Genomic DNA, 6,000 nt, shown 5'->3' with positions numbered 1-6,000 from the left:
TGCTGCTCTAGTTCGCCAGAAGTGGCTTAGTCCTGCTGGCCACATGACCCGGAAGCTGTATGTCGGCTCCCTCGGCCAATAGAGCGAGATGAGCACCGCAACCCCAGAGTCGGCCCCGACTGGACCGAATGGTCAGGGGTCCCTTTACCTTTACCTTTATTACATGAGCTGACTTGAGTAAGTTTTCCTTGTAAGATGACCTATAATTTTTTAAATAATAAATAAGTGTGCAGCAGGGAGTTCATTTTCAGTCCTGCAGCTATTCTACATTGAGGAATGGATTTCAATGTTTTAAGGCACTCCATTTGCATTAACCCGGACATTGTCACTATTTATGATTGTTGTGGTAAATAAGCAAGCTCTTCTGTAAAGATCAGTTGTCAACAGAGGAGTGATTACTCGGTTATCTTTATGTTCAGTTTTCTGTATTTCTGGCCACTGAGCTTTTCCCTGCCCCCTTTCACTCATATTCCTGTGTGTCTCTGCAATAGTTTTAAGCCCCGGCATTATACTTTTTTGGGTAAATATTTTGAGATCTGCTTAGTCTATCTGCTCTGGGTTTCTGCAATCCCATTAAAATAATTAGTAAAAAGAAGAACCAAAAGAATAAATGGTTGCAAATTAAAACCTTTTTGTGTGTCTCTTTTCAGTTTTCCCAAGTTGTTCAGTGGAAATTCATAATGGGATAAAAGATCAAAGGATGCTAATCAAGCCCTTTATCGCACCGCCAAATGGCCTTTAATGTGGGAACAATCCAGTGTGTCTCTTGGGGCAAGGATAGCTTGCATTTCTATATAGATGAACACATTGTTTGTGGATTTGGTTCCAGCTTTCTGTTCTCTTGGGTGCTGCTGGGAAGCAAAGCCCCCCCCTCCCCCCAGTGCGCTGAGAATTCAGTGTTTTAAACGCTGGTATACTTCGTTCCGATGTTCTCTTGTACATGGCATCCCTTGTCAAAAGAGTGAGGAAACCACAATAAATAATAGTTAAAACAGATAACAAATGGTTTTTCTTGTTTTTAAAAAAGTGAACACTGGCAGCAAGAATATTACAATGAAGATGCAGGAGGCTGCTTTTCAAAAAGTCGGTGTCTGGACCCAGCCCTCAGGCTGTGTTATAGCAAAGTTAACGAGGAGCTGTTGGAGCCTCTCCAACTGTAACTAAAAGTAAACACGAGGCAGGTGAGCTTATTGTACTTGCTTTTGCTTTGTGCCTGAGGGGAGAGCGATCAAAGGGAAATGAAAGGGCTCAGAACCGTGCAGGTTAGTGCATTGCTTTAAGGCCCCATCTGGTGGGATTGCAGGCTAGCAAAGCCCTGTAAAATGAGTAGCTGTACTGTTGGAGCCTAATATTCATGGCCCCTTGTGCCTCTTAACCTGAGAGGGGTGGGGTGAGGCCACTGAGAACTCTCTCATGCTGCCTCTGACTTTGGACAGTGTTCAGCAGCCTTTGGCCCACAGGCCTAATTGGACCACCCCATTTGCCCTGCCAGGTCACTTTGGCGAAGTTCTGCTAACATGCGCTACTCCTGACATCATACCTGCTTGTAAAGAGCTGTGTGCAGCGCTGCAACAAAGTGCTGCACAATCTGCAGGGTTTAATTTCAAAACGCACAAGTGAAAACAGGTCACTGCATGCCATTGTAACTTACGGCAATTTGACGGGTGCACAGACAGGTGAGCCTCTCTGGGGGAGCATTCCCTAAACCGGGAACCGCTGCAGAAAAGGCCTGTTCTCATGTTGCCTTCAGGTTAAGAACTTTGCTTCAGGATGAGAACAGAAATCGTGCTCCGGCGGTGCGGCGGCAGCAGGAGGCCCCATTAGCTAAAGTGGTGCTTCAGGTTAAGAATAGTTTCAGGTTAAGAACGGACCTCTGGAACGAATTAAGTACTTAACCTGAGGTACCACTGTACTTGTGGGATCGTCTTACACCATCTACTACTTTGATCTGCACATCTGCCACTGTTACTAGTGCAACATAATACTTGCTCTGCATGTGTAAGAAATAAATCTTTTACTGTGGCGGCATCTACGCCTTGGAACTCATTGCCTGTTGAAATCAAGGAGGCGCCTTCGCTGTACTCTTTCCACGTTCCTGCTTAAAACAGTTTTGTTTCGGGCAGTCTTCAATCTTTTTCTAATCTGCCATTGTTTTAATCACCTACTGACTATTTTAAAATACCTGTTTTTAGTTGTTTTTAATTTTAATGTTTTATAAACTGCTTAGTGGTTTTATTACAATCAAGCGGTATATGGATTTTGTTAACTAAATAAATTGTTGTGCTGGTACTCTAAGCACAATTTACAGTGGTTGAAATGTTTTCTAGAATCCACTTTTCCCCCATCACAGTTTCTGAGCAAGCATGCAAGGTTAAAAAAAAAAGAGGATAGTGGTTTTGCGTCCCACATGGATAGAACTCTTCGCTTTCTCTTTTAATAAAATGTCTACTGTTTATAGCCTTTTCAAATTAATAATTAGATATGGTGAATGCTTTTCATTTCTGTAGGAGAATAGTTAAAACTTGTAAACAATTTGAGCTGAGTCCACTATAAGTTATTATTGCTTACTTTTTAGATTAACGTTTCCAGTTTTTGCTTTTGAAACGCCAGAGAAACGTTGCAGTAGGGGTCCATATCACAACAATAGCACATAATGCAAAACATGTGTTTCCATTCAGTGTCCAGATTTTGTCCTTTGTAAACAAAATGGCCAGGAGACGAAGCTGTCTATACCTAGGGCATGTTCTAAGCCCATGCTAAGTGACCTGTGAACTGAAGGTTAGCTTTGTGCCTGCCACCGTTAATGACAGAGGGAGACATATTCACGGTCTAAATTCTTGGTGTGGGATTACTGGGACATCAAGCTTTTGATGTTACGCTTAGAGCAAGAATTTTATATTTCATTGTCTGTGAATGTTAGATGGTGACAAACTGGTTTATACTCAGAATTGTTCTACCAGGAACAAAAATACATTAGAATTCTTCCCCACTTTCATCCATGTAAACATGAAGGCTGCAATGTTTTGTACAAAATTTGGAAGTTAAGTAGAAACTTCTTGGATTTTAATTCCTAGCAGCAACAAGGTAAAATAGTGATTGGTTTGCAGAAGTATGTTTTGAAACCACAGTGTGCTTTAGTTTTTATTCATTGCCACCCAAATTAATTGATGGTTTCTCTGTCAAAGACATATTTCTGCAGCTTGAGAAGTGTCTCAACATATTTCCTCACAATTGAGAGCTCCAAAACATAAGTGTGGTTTAAAAGCATTAAGACTTCAGGAAATGTCACTATTACTTGTTTGTTCATTTGTGCATTCTTCTACCACTCCCTTAATTCCTGACCACTGGTCATACTGGTGGGGATGATGGAAGTTGTAGCCGAAAACATATAAAAGGCACTAGCTCTGGAGAACAGAAAATTAATTTGGTCCAGTGTGACAGCTCTTCAGGTATTTGAGGATGGGCAATCTTCTCCAGATTACTTTTATTGTTGTTAGCTGCTCTGAGCCCGGCTTTGGCTGGGGCGGGCGGGATATAAATAAATTATTATTATTATTATTATTATTATTATTATTATTATTATTATTAAACATACCCTGTTCCTTCAACATTCCTCTGTATTTGAGCATCTGATTTTTCCTACCTAAATGCAGAACTTGTACATTTATCACCATTGAAATTATTTTTGTTAGTTTGGGGCCAGTTCTCCATCTTATCAAAATAATTGTAGGTCTTGTTTCTGCCTGGTAAGAAAGAAATGCCCCATCTAGTTGGTATCATCTGCAAACCTGATGACCATCCTTTCCACTCCTTCTAAGCTATATACAAATGAACAAGCCCAGGCCCAGCAGGGAACCCTGTGGCTCCACACTTGTCACTTGACAAGGAGGTGCTGATGAGCGCTTTTTACGTAAGTATTATCCATCTACCAGCTAAAAATCCACCAACAGTAACATCATCTAGCCCACATTTTACCAGTTTCCCACCCAAAATATCATGAGGTAGCTATTATTTTGTTTTGTATGGAGTAGCATTCATTTTTGTGAGTCTGACTTGCAGTATAGATGGTTCAGCTGAAACTACATCAGATTTATTACCCCCCTGAGGGCTAGGCGTCTCTTAGAAAGTCACCATCAGTGAAAAAGGTGGAATATAAATATAATAACCAGTGCTGTTTAGCTAGAAAAAGAGGTGCCAGAACTCACCCTGAACTCACCCTCCCTTGTTCTCTTATAATGGCAATGGCGACCACCTGAAAGGTGTCAGACCCAGTTCTGCTGAGTTCTGGCTGAAAAAAAAGCCCTGGTGGTAGTAGTAGTAGTAGTAGTAGTAGTAGTAGTAGTAGTAGTAGTAATAATAATAAAAATAAAAGAAGAAGAAGAAGAAGAAGAAGAAAGTTTGTCAGATCTGTATTGAGCTGTAAAAGGTCTAATGGTTCTTATGTACTAGAGATAGTTCTGAGGTTCTGATCACTGTTCCTCATAAAATAGTTTGTGCCATTTTACTATTTGAGAAGATTTGAGGAATGCTCTTAAAATGTTGCCTATGTTCTTCAGTTTCAGTTCTTCAGGTTATTGCGCTTCCTTCCCCAGAGTGGGAAACATTTTGGGAACTTTGTGTATCAGGCGTTGAGCGCTAATGAAGAAAGGTGGGATATAAATGTAACAAAACCTGTCAGATAATAATGACTAAATAACCTGATACTCTTGAATAAGGCATATTAAGTTGCAAAATCCATTGTGAGATTTAAGATACGTTGGTGTTTTTTTACTGTCCTTAATTGTGCCAAGGTATGCGTTTCTAAAATATATAAATTCTATTTGTAGCAGGTGGGGAAGAGCCTTTGGAAATGTCTTAATGAGGGATGAGGACAGTTCAACTTCAGGATCCTGATTGCTAAATTGGGTGGGCACTCTTATTTCACCCGTGAAAGGTTGGCAGGAGGCAGGCGACCATGTTTTGCAGTCTTGATTACTTTGCCAGTGACCACAGGCAAAGACACGATCTCTTCTAATGGTGTGTAGTGGAGTTACATGATAACATCTACTGGTGCCAGTTTTGTGATAACATTTAACTTTTTGTGACATAAAGAAATGGTTGCAAAGGGGTATGGAGGAAGAAAAGAAATAAGGACCCTCCCCAAATTTCTACTTTTTGTTTAGTTTATTTATTTATTTATTTACTTGATTTGGGCGGGGGGTATCTTCCTCCTTCCCCTCTGGCTACGGTTTGCCTAATGCCACCTCATGAGCTCGTAGCAGAGGCAACATTTGGATTGGGGATTTCGGATTTGAGATCCAATTTCTTAGTAATTGTGCTCTTTCAGATTTCATCAGGACTTGTTGAACTGACTTGGATGCAAGTGGAGATGCACTTCTGTGATCATAAATTTTGTGTTTGTGGCTGTAACTGGACTGAGCTATTACAGTGGTACCTAGCATTAAGAACTTAATTCGTTCTGGAGGTCCGTTCTTAGCCTGAAACTGTTCTTAACCTGAAGCACCACTTTAGTTAATGGGGCCTCCCGCTGCCGCTGCGCCGCCGGAGCAAGATTTCTGTTCTCATTCTGAAGCAAAGTTCTTAACCTGAAGCACTATTTCTGGGTTAGCGGAGTCTGTACCCTGAAGTGTATGTAACTCGAAGTACCACTGTATTTATAGTTTTACGCTGAAATAATCTTCATGGTGGGAAAAACTGAAAGTGCTACCCACTACATATTTAGAAGGAAAATAAGTTCCATTTGTATTTTGAGATGGAACTCTTATTAATAGTATAATCTGACTTCCTTATAGTTCCTTCTCTGGATGATTTTTATTTATTTTGTTTATTTCTTATAAGATTCTTGAAGTGACTTAGCAACAATGAAATACATGCTAATACAGTTCCCACAAAATCAACCCTTTTCAATGTGTTTGTGGGGGGTGGTTTGTTGTTGTTGTTGTTGTTGTGTTTTTATATTGTATTTTTTATGTTGTCAACTGCCCTGAGATCTATGGCTGA

This window comes from Podarcis raffonei, chromosome 13 (assembly GCF_027172205.1).
Source record: "Podarcis raffonei isolate rPodRaf1 chromosome 13, rPodRaf1.pri, whole genome shotgun sequence".
NCBI classification, from domain to species: domain Eukaryota; kingdom Metazoa; phylum Chordata; class Lepidosauria; order Squamata; family Lacertidae; genus Podarcis; species Podarcis raffonei.
The sequence above is the reverse complement of the archived record's forward strand: the minus strand, read 5'-3'. Positions refer to the sequence as shown.